This window comes from Salmo salar, chromosome 26 (assembly GCF_965601325.2).
Source record: "Salmo salar chromosome 26, fSalSal1, whole genome shotgun sequence".
In the NCBI taxonomy this organism is placed as follows: domain Eukaryota; kingdom Metazoa; phylum Chordata; class Actinopteri; order Salmoniformes; family Salmonidae; genus Salmo; species Salmo salar.
The window spans coordinates 52,169,699-52,182,500 of NC_138316.1; positions in this window are offsets into that span (position 1 = coordinate 52,169,699).

A 12,802-nucleotide genomic window follows, 5' to 3' on the forward strand; every position below is an offset into this window, starting at 1 on the left:
ACATGAATCTTTGGTTAGGGTCTCAACCCTAGACATAACACTAACCTCAATCCAAGTAACAATGAATTAACATGCCCCTTCCTCCCATTACGCGGCAGAACGGTAGGCCTCAACCTGCAGCCTGACCTAGAGTTCGTGTACTTTTTTCGAGTGACATCGGCAGGAACGGCTGAGGTTAGAAACGAAATGGATGCGTGGGATTGTTTGACAGACGCTCCCAATAACCGCAAACCTGAATCTGACCATGTGAAGGGAACTCTTCACAGTGAACACTTTGTTCCACGGAGATAGCAGGTAATACATTACTTGACACCTAGAGTCATAACCATGTCATAATGCGTCATAACACTATCACGATATAGCTTTAGACCTGTTGTGACATATATTGTGTTATTTTATAGCTGGTTATGACACCTACATAAGACCCCAGCCTACTTGTCAACAGTATTTTTTAGGTTTTAATTCGTTTTTTTAAACAAGTAAAAAATGACCATATTAAATTATAATGCTCTGTTTCTGATGACTGGGATGAATGCAGGAACAGATTTCAAGAACAGGACCAGAGGAGGGGGAGGGGGGACATGGGGAGGAGGGGGGACATGGGGAGGAGGGGGGACATGGGGAGGAGGGGGGACATGGGGAGGAGGGGGAGGGGGGACATGGGGAGGAGGGGGGACATGAGGGGGAGGGGGGACATGGGGAGGAGGGGGGACATGGGGAGGTAGCTGACTAGTGGAGGGGAAGTAACCAGCAGGTAGCCTAGTGGTTAGAGCGTTGGGCCAGTAATCAGCAGGTAGCCTAGTGGTTAGAGCGTTGGGCCAGTAACCAGCAGGTAGCCTAGTGGTTAGAGCGTTGGGCCAGTAACCAGCAGGTAGCCTAGTGGTTAGAGCGTTGGGCCAGTAACCAGCAGGTAGCCTAGTGGTTAGAGCGTTGGGTCAGTAACCAGCAGGTAGCCTAGTGGTTAGAGCGTTGGGCCAGTAACCAGCAGGTAGCCTAGTGGTTAGAGCCTACTGGTTAGAGCCTAGTGGTTAGAGTGTTGGGCCAGTAACCAGCAGGTAGCCTAGTGGTTAGAGCGTTGGGCCAGTAACCAGCAGGTAGCCTAGTGGTTAGAGCGTTGGGCCAGTAACCAGCAGGTAGCCTAGTGGTTAGAGCGTTGGGTCAGTAACCAGCAGGTAGCCTAGTGGTTAGAGCGTTGGGCCAGTAACCAGCAGGTAGCCTAGTGGTTAGAGCGTTGGGCCAGTAACCAGCAGGTAGCCTAGTGGTTAGAGCGTTGGGCCAGTAACCAGCAGGTAGCCTAGTGGTTAGAGCGTTGGGTCAGTAACCAGCAGGTAGCCTAGTGGTTAGAGCGTTGGGCCAGTAACCAGCAGGTAGCCTAGTGGTTAGAGCCTACTGGTTAGAGCCTAGTGGTTAGAGTGTTGGGCCAGTAACCAGCAGGTAGCCTAGTGGTTAGAGCGTTGGGCCAGTAACCAGCAGGTAGCCTAGTGGTTAGAGCGTTGGGCCAGTAACCAGCAGGTAGCCTAGTGGTTAGAGCGTTGGGCCAGTAACCAGCAGGTAGCCTGGTGGTTAGAGCGTTGGGTCAGTAACCAGCAGGTAGCCTAGTGGTTAGAGCGTTGGGCCAGTAACCAGCAGGTAGCCTAGTGGTTAGAGCCTACTGGTTAGAGCCTAGTGGTTAGAGTGTTGGGCCAGTAACCAGCAGGTAGCCTAGTGGTTAGAGCGTTGGGCCAGTAACCAGCAGGTAGCCTAGTGGTTAGAGCGTTCGGTCAGTAACCAGCAGGTAGCCTAGTGGTTAGAGCGTTGGGCCAGTAACCAGCAGTTGGGCCAGTAACCAGCAGGTAACCTAGTGGTTAGAGCGTTGGGCCAGTAACCAGCAGGTAACCTAGTGGTTAGAGCGTTGGACCAGTAACCAGCAGGTAGCCTAGTGGTTAGAGTGTTGGGCCAGTAACCAGCAGGTAGCCTAGTGGTTAGAGTGTTGGGCCAGTAATCAGCAGGTAGCCTAGTGATTAGAGCGTTGGGCCAGTAACCAGCAGGTAGCCTAGTGGTTAGAGCGTTGGGCCAGTAACCAGCAGGTTGCTAGATCGATTCCCTGAGCTGACAAGGTAAAAATCTATCGTTCTGCCCCTGAACAAGGCAGTTAACCTGCTGTTCCCCTGAACAAGGCAGTTAACCCGCTGTTCCCCTGAACAAGGCAGTTAACCCACTGTTCCCCTGAACAAGGCAGTTAACCCACTGTTCCCCTGAACAAGGCAGTTAACCCACTGCTCCCCTGAACAAGGCAGTTAACCCGCTGTTCCCCTGAACAAGGCAGTTAACCCACTGTTCCCCTGAACAAGGCAGTTAACCCGCTGTTCCTCTGAACAAGGCAGTTAACCCGCTGTTCCCCTGAACAAGGCAGTTAACCCGCTGTTCCCCTGAACAAGGCAGTTAACCCACTGTTCCCCTGAACAAGGCAGTTAACCCACTGTTCCCCTGAACAAGGCAGTTAACCCACTGCTCCCCTGAACAAGGCAGTTAACCCACTGCTCCCCTTAACAAGGCAGTTAACCCACTGTTCCCCTGAACAAGGCAGTTAACCCGCTGTTCCCCTGAACAAGGCAGTTAACCCGCTGTTCCCCTGAACAAGGCAGTTAACCCGCTGTTCCCCTGAACAAGGCAGTTAACCCACTGTTCCCCTGAACAAGGCAGTTAACCCGCTGTTCCCCTGAACAAGGCAGTTAACCCGCTGTTCCCCTGAACAAGGCAGTTAACCCACTGTTCCCCTGAACAAGGCAGTTAACCCCCTGCTCCCCTGAACAAGGCAGTTAACCCACTGCTCCCCTGAACAAGGCAGTTAACCCACTGCTCCCCTGAACAAGGCAGTTAACCCGCTGTTCCCCTGAACAAGGCAGTTAACCCACTGTTCCCCTGAACAAGGCAGTTAACCCACTGCTCCCCTGAACAAGGCAGTTAACCCACTGCTCCCCTGAGCAAGGCTATTTAACCCACTGCTCCCCTGAACAAGGCAGTTAACCCACTGCTCCCCTGAACAAGGCAGTTAACCCGCTGTTCCCCTGAACAAGGCAGTTAACCCACTGCTCCTGGGTCGGCCGTCATTGTAAATAAGGACTTGTAACTGACTTGCCTAGTTAAGTAAAATTACATTTTTAAAAATGGTGCAGTTTTAGATATTAAGATCCTTGTTATGAATTCTGAAGAGGGTATTAATCACATTTCTTTATATTGACTTGAAACTGACAGGCAGACAGACAGAGGTGAGAGAAGAGGGAGAGAGGAGAGGGAGAGAGAGAGATTAGAGGAGGGAGGGAGAGGAGGGAGAGAGAGGAGGGAGAGGAGGGAGAGAGGGAGAGGAAGATGAGATAAATGAGAAAAAGGTCTGTGACACATCTTTTCCCATTGAATACAACCTTTTTAGCGAAAAACGTACCATGATGACGTTTTCCTATGATATCATGTTGGATCACCACACAGCCGCTTCAGCCTTCAGCATTCTAGGAAAACACGCTGGACAGAAGTCCTGTGCTCTATTTCTATTGTTTCTACGTGTTGTCCTTTAGAAGTTGTGAGGGGACGTATAACCACAAGGCCGCTGGTTGTTGTGTGTGTTTCCTTGACAACAGGACGTTGCGTAATCTTAAAACCACTTTACAAAATGACGTTGTTGCTATGTCCTGAAAGCTGTCCTCCAGCTCCTTTGAAGGGATACCCAAATGTTTACAGAGTCCCTTGATAGTAGAAACCCGGATTGGTCCTAAATGCCATCCGATTCTTTATATAGTGCACTACATCTGATCAGATTCCTGGGTCTAAAGTAGTGCACTACATCTGATCAGATTCCCGGGTCTAAAGTAGTGCACTACATCTGATCAGATTCCTGGGTCTAAAGTAGTGCACTACATCTAATCAGATTCCTGGGTCTAAAGTAGTGCACTACATCTAATCAGATTCCCGGGTCTAAAGTAGTGCACTACATCTGATCAGATTCCCGGGTCTAAAATAGTGCACTACATCTGATCAGATTCCTGGGTCTAAAACAGTGCACTACATCTGATCAGATTCCTGGGTCTAAAGTAGTGCACTACATCTGATCAGATTCCTGGGTCTAAAGTAGTGCACTACATCTGATCAGATTCCTTGGTCTAAAACAGTGCACTATATCTGATCAGATTCCTGGGTCTAAAGTAGTGCACTACATCTGATCAGATTCCCGGGTCTAAAGTAGTGCATTACATCTGATCAGATTTCTGGGTCTAAAGTAGTGCACTATATCTGATCAGATTCCTGGGTCTAAAGTAGTGCACTACATCTGATCAGATTCCTGGGTCTAAAGTAGTGCACTACATCTGATCAGATTCCTGGGTCTAAAGTAGTGCACTACATCTGATCAGATTCCTGGGTCTAAAATAGTGCACTACATCTAATCAGATTCCTGGGTCTAAAGTAGTGCACTACATCTGATCAGATTCCCGGGTCTAAAACAGTGCACTATATCTGATCAGATTCCTGGGTCTAAAACAGTGCACTACATCTGATCAGATTCCTGGGTCTAAAGTAGTGCACTACATCTGATCAGATTCCTGGGTCTAAAATAGTGCACTACATCTGATCAGATTCCTGGGTCTAAAATAGTGCACTACGTCTAATCAGATTCCCGGGTCTAAAGTAGTGCACTACATCTAATCAGATTCCCGGTCAAAAGTAGTGCACTACATCTAATCAGATTCCCGGGTCTAAAATAGTGCACTACATCTAATCAGATTCCCGGGTCTAAAATAGTGCACTACATCTAATCAGATTCCCGGGTTTAAATTAGTGCACTACATTTGATCAGATTCCCGGGTCTAAAGTAGTGCACTACATCTAATGAGATTCCTGGGTCTAAAGTAGTGCACTACATCTAATCAGATTCCCGGGTCTAAAGTAGTGCACTACATCTGATCAGATTCCTGGGTCTAAAGTAGTGCACTACATCTGATCAGATTCCTGGGTTCTAAAATAGTGCACTATATCTGATCAGATTCCTGGGTCTAAAATAGTGCACTACATCTGATCAGATTCCTGGGTCTAAAATAGTGCACTACATCTAATCAGATTCCCGGGTCTAAAGTAGTGCACTACATCTAATCAGATTCCCGGTCAAAAGTAGTGCACTACATCTAATCAGATTCCCGGGTCTAAAGTAGTGCACTACATCTAATCAGATTCCCGGGTCTAAAGTAGTGCACTACATCTAATCAGATTCCCGGGTCTAAAATAGTGCACTACATCTAATCAGATTCCCGGGTCTAAAATAGTGCACTACATCTAATCAGATTCCCGGGTCTAAAATAGTGCACTACATCTGATCAGATTCCCGGGTCTAAAGTAGTGCACTACATCTAATCAGATTCCTGGGTCTAAAGTAGTGCACTACATCTAATCAGATTCCCGGGTCTAAAGTAGTGCACTACATCTGATCAGATTCCTGGGTCTAAAGTAGTGCACTACATCTAATCAGATTCCTGGGTCTAAAGTAGTGCACTACATCTGATCAGATTCCTGGGTCTAAAGTAGTGCACTACATCTGATCAGATTCCTGTGTCTAAAGTAGTGCACTACATCTGATCAGATTCCCGGGTCTAAAGTAGTGCACTACATCTGATCAGATTCCCGGGTCTAAAGTAGTGCACTACATCTAATCAGATTCCCGGTCAAAAGTAGTGCACTACATCTAATCAGATTCCCGGGTCTAAAATAGTGCACTACATCTAATCAGATTCCTGGGTCAAAAGTAGTGCACTACATCTAATCAGATTCCCAGTCAAAAGTAGTGCACTACATCTAATCAGATTCCCGGGTCTAAAGTAGTGCACTACATCTGATCAGATTCCTGGGTCTAAAATAGTGCACTACATCTAATCAGATTCCCGGGTCTAAAATAGTGCACTACATCTAATCAGATTCCTGAGTCTAAAGTAGTGCACTACATCTAATCAGATTCCCGGGTCTAAAATAGTGCACTACATCTAATCAGATTCCTGAGTCTAAAGTAGTGCACTACATCTAATCAGATTCCCGGGTCTAAAGTAGTGCACTACATCTAATCAGATTCCTGGGTCTAAAGTAGTGCACTACATCTAATCAGATTCCCGGGTCTAAAGTAGTGCACTACATCTAATCAGATTCCCGGGTCTAAAGTAGTGCACGACACAGGGAATAGGGTGCTGTTTAGGACACACAGACAGTCTGGCCAACGGAACTATAACGATCTCTGCTCATAATGCGTGTTGCAGTACATTTCCCATCAGACGTGTTCCTGACACTATGTTCCCTCAATCAGAAAGGAGGACAAATAACACACTTCAACAAGAGGTACTGAGAATAAGACGTTCCTGGAAATCCCTCCGTGTGGTCTTGGATCTATCCGGGCTAAGTGAACATGACAGATGTTAAAGTAACTATTTTTCCATCAACTCAAACACTTTCCAAGTTTTCTACACGTCATTTGTTAAGATTTGCTGAGCCTGTAAACGCTTGCTAGCAGCCCCCTTGCTTCTCCTCAGTCTATTTATACAAGTTTGTGTTCCATCTCTTTACCTACTGCACTAAGCTGTATCAGAGAAGAGAGAGAGAGAGAGAGAGAGAGAGAGAGAGAGAGAGAGAGAGAGAGAGAGAGAGAGAAGCTGACCAGAGTCATATGTCGTTATCATTCAGGACTCATTCACACCTAGATGTGAGGAAGGTTTTAATGATGGAAGATTTAACCATGACATGGGTTATAGAGGTAGGTTATAGAGGTAGTTTAGAGAGGTAGGTTAAAGAGGTAGGTTATAGAGGTAGGTTAGAGAGGTAGGTTATAGAGGTAGGTTATAGAGGTAGGTTATAGAGGTAGGTAATAGAGTTAACAACCCCAGGTGTGTCCGGTGTGTCGGTGTGTCCGGTGTGTCCAGTGTGTCGGTGTGTCGGTGTGTCGGTTTGTCCGGTGTGTCCGGTTTGTCCGGTGTGTCCGGTGTGTCGGTTTGTCCGGTGTGTCCGGTGTGTCGGTTTGTCCGGTGTGTCCGGTGTGTCGGTGTGTCCGGTGTGTCGGTGTGTCGGTTTGTCCGGTGTGTCGGTTTGTCCGGTGTGTCCGGTGTGTCGGTGTTGGTTTGTCCGGTGTGTCCGGTTTGTCCGGTGTGTCGGTTTGTCCGGTGTGTCGGTGTGTCGGTGTGTCGGTTTGTCCGGTGTGTCGGTTTGTCCGGTGTGTCCGGTGTGTCGGTGTTGGTTTGTCCGGTGTGTCCGGTTTGTCCGGTGTGTCGGTTTGTCCGGTGTGTCGGTGTGTCGGTGTGTCGGTTTGTCCGGTGTGTCGGTTTGTCCGGTGTGTCCGGTGTGTCCGGTGTGTCGGTGTGTCCGGTGTGTCGGTGTGTCCGGTGTGTCGGTGTGTCCGGTGTGTCCGGTATCCATGTGGCTGGTGGGTCTGATTGCGTCAATTGTGACACTGTTAGGTGTTTCCCGATCAGACTGGTGCTGGAGTGGAAAATCAAGTCATGCAGATGGATGGTTCAGCCCACTCCACTTTAATGAGTTGCTGCTGGTTCCAGCATCATTTGAATCCTATTGTTCTTCTGTTACCCAATCCGCTGCACTCCAACCCAGTTCATGTTTCACACCATGCGGAGAGGTTCTGGCTACGGCCATTCACTTCCAGTTGACTGCGTGAGACAACAACTAGTTTACTGCCGTTCATCTACACTGCCTCTCTCCGAGTTGACTGTGTGTTGAGTCAGTGCACCTTCTCTTCAGACAGACTAAATATTGTTCTTGGAAGAGAGAGTCATGTCTCTAATGGAAACAAATCCCCACCCAGAGGCTATCACGGTTTGGGACAAATTTTGACCAGACAGAAGCCTGGTGAGTAAGTCTGATTGGAGTCACCAGGGAAGGATGATAACAACTAAAACAACGTGTGTTGTATACAGACTAAAGACCAAGGTAGTGACAGGGCCTGTGACTTCTCTACTGGGTGGGAGTCTAGCTTTTCATAGACCGATCCAATCTAAAGAGGGGAGGAGACAGGGATGGAGGGAAAGAGGAACAGAGAGATAGAGGGATGGAGGGATAGTGGGATAGAGGGATGGAAGGATGGAGGGATGGAAGGATGGAGGGATGAGAGAGAGGGATAGAGGAATGGAGCGATAGAGGATAGAGGGATAGAGGATAGAGGGATAGAGGGATGGAGGGAGAGGGATAGAGGATAAAGGGATAGAGGATGGAGGGATAGAGGGATGGAGGGATAGAGGGATGAGAGAGAGGGATAGAGGAATGGAGCGATAGAGGATAGAGGGATAGAGGATAGAGGGATAGAGGGATGGAGGGATAGAGGAATAGTAGGATAGAGGATGGAGGAATAGAGGGATGGAGGGATAGTAGGATGGAGGGATAGCGGGATGAGAGAGAGGGATAGAGGAATGGAGGGATAGAGGGAGAGGGATAGAGGGATGGAGGGATAGTAGGATGGAGGGATAGTGGGATGAGAGAGAGGGATAGAGGAATGGAGGGATAGAGGGAGAGGGATAGAGGGATGGAAGGATAGAGGGATAGAGGGATAGAGGAATAGTAGGATAGAGGATGAAGGGATGGAAGGATAGCGGGATGGAGGAATAGTAGGATAGAGGATCGATGAATAGAGGGATGGAGGGATAGTAGGATGAGATGGAGGGATAGAGGAATGGAGGGATGGAGGGATAGAGGGATAGAGGGATGAGAGAGAGGGATAGAGGGATAGAGGGAGAGGGATAGAGGTATGAGGGAGAGGGATAGAGGGATGGAGGGATAGAGGGATGAGATGGAGGGATAGAGGGATGGAGGGAGAGGGATAGAGGGATGGAGGGATAGAGGAATGGAGGGTTGAGATGGAGGGATAGAGGGATGGAGGGAGAGGGATGGAGGGATAGAGGAATGGAGGGAGAGGGATAGAGGGATGGAGGGATAGTAAGATAGAGGATGGAGGAATAGAGGGATGGAGGGATAGTAGGACAGAGGGATGGAGGGGTGGACGGATAGAGGGATGGAGGGATAGAGGGATGGAGGGATGGAGGGATGGTGGGATAGAGGGTGGAGGAATAGAGGATCAAATAAAATGAAATGTATTTATATAGCCCTTCTTACATCAGCTGATATCTCAAAGTGCTGTACAGAAACCCAGCCTAAAACCCCAAACAGCAAGCAATGCAGGTGTAGAAGCATGGTGGCTAGGAAAAACTCCCTAGAAAGTCCAGAACCTAGGAAGAAACCTAGAGAGGAACCAGGCTATGAGGGGTGGCCAGTCCCCTTCTGGCTGTGCCGGGTGGAGATTATAACAGCACATGGCCAAGATGTTCAAATGTTCATAAATGACCAGCAGGGTCAAATAATAATAATCAGTGGTTGTAGAGGGTGCAACAAGTCAGCACCTCAGGAGTAAGTGTCAGTTGGCTTTTTCATAGCCGATCACTGAGAGTATCTTTACCACTCCTGCTGTCTCTAGAGAGTTGAAAACAGCAGGTCTGGGACAGGTAGCACGTCCGGTGAACAGGTCAGGGTTCCATAGCCGCAGGCAGAACAGTTGAAACTGGAGCAGCAGCATGGCCAGTTGGACTGGGAACAGCAAGGAGTCATCATGCCAGGTAGTCCTGAGGCATGGTCCTAGGGCTCAGGTCCTCCGAGAGAGAGAAAGAAAGAAAGAAAGAAAGAAAGAAAGAAAGAAAGAAAGAAAGAAAGAAAGAAAGAAAGAAAGAAAGAGAGAAAGAGAGAATTAGAGAGAGCATACTTAAATTCACACAGGACACCGGATAAGACAGGAGAAATACTCCAGATATAACAGACTGACCCTAGCCCCCCGACACATAAACTACTGCAGCATAAATACTGGAGGCTGAGACAGGAGGGGTCAGGAGACACTGTGGCCCCATCCGATGATACACTCGGACAGGGCCAAACAGGCAGGATATAACCCCACCCACTTTGCCAAAGCACAGCGAGGGATATCTTCAACCACCAACTTACCATCCTGAGACGAGGCCGAGTATAGCCCACGAAGATCTCCCCCACGGCACAACCCAAGGGGGGGCGCCAACCCAGACAGGAAGACCACGTCAGTGACTCAACCCAATCAAGTGACGCACCCCTCCTAGGGATGGCATGGAAGAGCACCAGTAAGCCAGTGACTCAGCCCCTGTAATAGGGTTAGAGGCAGAGAATCCCAGTGGAGAGAGGGGAACTGGCCAGGCAGAGACAGCAAGGGCGGTTCGTTGCTCCAGTGCCTTTCCGTTCACCTTCACACTCCTGGGTCAGTCCACACTCAATGTTTTATTTATTTATTTATTTCACCTTTATTTCACCAGGTAGGCTAGTTGAGAAACAAGTTCTCATTTACAATTGCGACCTGGCCAAGATAAAGCAAAGCAGTTCGACACATACAACAACACAGAGTTACACATGGAGTAAAACAAACATACAGTCAATAATACAGTAGAAAAATAAGTCTATATACAATGTGAGCAAATGAGGTGAGATAAGGGAGGTAAAGGCAAAAAGGGCCATGGTGGCGAAGTAAATACAATATAGCAAGTAAAACACTGGAATGGTAGATATGCAGTGGAAGAAAGTGCAAAGTAGAAATAGAAATAATGGGGTGCAAAGGAGCAAAATAAATACAGTAGGGGAAGAGGTAGTTGTTTTGGCTAAATTATAGATGGGCTATGTACAGGTGCAGTACTCTGTGAGCTGCTCTAACAGCTGGTGCTTAAAGCTAGTGAGGGAGATGTGTTTCCAGTTTCAGAGATTTTTGTAGTTCGTTCCAGTCATTGGCAGCAGAGAACTGGAAGGAGAGGCGGCCGAAGGAGGAATTGGCTTTGGGGGTGACCAGAGAGATATACCTGCTGGAGCGTGTGCTACGGGTGGGTGCTGCTATGGTGACCAGCGAGCTGAGATAAGGGGGGACTTTACCTAGCAGGGTCTTGTAGATGACCTGGAGCCAGTGGGTTTGGCGACAAATATGAAGCGAGGGCCAGCCAACGAGAGCGTACAGGTCGCAGTGGTGGGTAGTATATGGGGCTTTGGTGACAAAACGGATGGCACTGTGATAGACTGCATCCAATTTATTGAGTAGGGTATTGGAGGCTATTTTGTAAATGACATCGCCGAAGTCGAGGATCGGTAGGATGGTCAGTTTTACGAGGGTATGTTTGGCAGCATGAGTGAAGGATGCTTTGTTGCGAAATAGGAAGCCAATTCTAGATTTAACTTTGGATTGGAGATGTTTGATGTGAGTCTGGAAGGAGAGTTTACAGTCTAACCAGACACCTTGGTATTTGTAGTTGTCCACATATTCTAAGTCAATCATAGGACCTACTGAAGAGATGAGTCTTCAATAAAGACTTGAAGGTTGAGACTGAGTCTGCGTCTCTCACATGGGTAGGCAGACCATTCCATAAAAATGGAGCTCTATAGGAGAAAGTCAATAGTCAATAGGATATATAGTGAATAGGATATGTAATCAATAGGATATATAGTCAATAGGATATATAATCAATAGGATATATAATCAATAGGATATATAATCAATCGGATATATAATCAGTAGGATATATAGTGAATAGGATATATAATCAATAGGATATATAATCAATAGGATATATAGTGAATAGGATATATAATCAATAGGATATATAATCAATAGGATATATAGTGAATAGGATATATAGTGAATAGGATAATATAATCAATAGGGTATATAATCAATAGGGTATATAATCAATAGGGTATATAATCAATAGGATATATAATCAATAGGATATATAGTGAATAGGATATATAATCAATAGGATATATAATCAATAGGATATATAGTGAATAGGATATATAATCAATAGGATATATAATCAATAGGATATATAATCAATAGGATATATAGTGAATAGGATATATAGTGAATAGGATATATAATCAATAGGGTATATAATCAATAGGGTATATAATCAATAGGGTATATAATCAATAGGATATATAATCAATAGGATATATAGTGAATAGGATATATAATCAATAGGATATATAGTGAATAGGATATATAGTGAATAGGATATATAATCAATAGGGTATATAATCAATAGGGTATATAATCAATAGGATATATAATCAATAGGGTATATAAACTCAGCAAAAAAAGAAACGTCCCTTTTTCAGGATCCTGTCTTTCAGAGATAATTCGTAAAAATCCAAATAACTTCACAGATCTTCATTGTAAAGGGTTTAAACACTGTTTTCCCATGTTTGTTCAATGAACCATAAACAATGAATGAACATGCACCTGTGGAACGGTCGTTAAGACACTAACAGCTTACAGACAGTAGGCAATTAAGGTCACAGTTATGAAAGCTTAGGACACTAAAGAGGCCTTTCTACTGACTCTGAAAAACACCAAAAGAAAGATGCCCAGGGTCCCTGCTTATCTGCGTGAACATGCCTTAGGCATGCTGCAAGGAGGTATGAGGACTGCAGATGTGGCCAGGACAAGAAGATTGCAATGTCCGTACTGTGAGACGCCTAAGACAGCGCTACAGGGAGACAGGACGGACAGCTGATTGTTCTCACAGTGGCAGACCACGTGTAACAACACCTGCACAGGATCGGTACATCCGAACATCACACCTGCAGGACAGGTACAGGATGGCAACAACAACTGCCCGAGTTACACCAGGAACGCAGAAATCCCTCCATCAGTGCTCAGACTGTCCCCAATAGGCTGAGAGAGGCTGGACTGAGGGCTTGTAGGCCTGTTGTAAGGCAGGTCCTCACCAGACATCACCGGCAA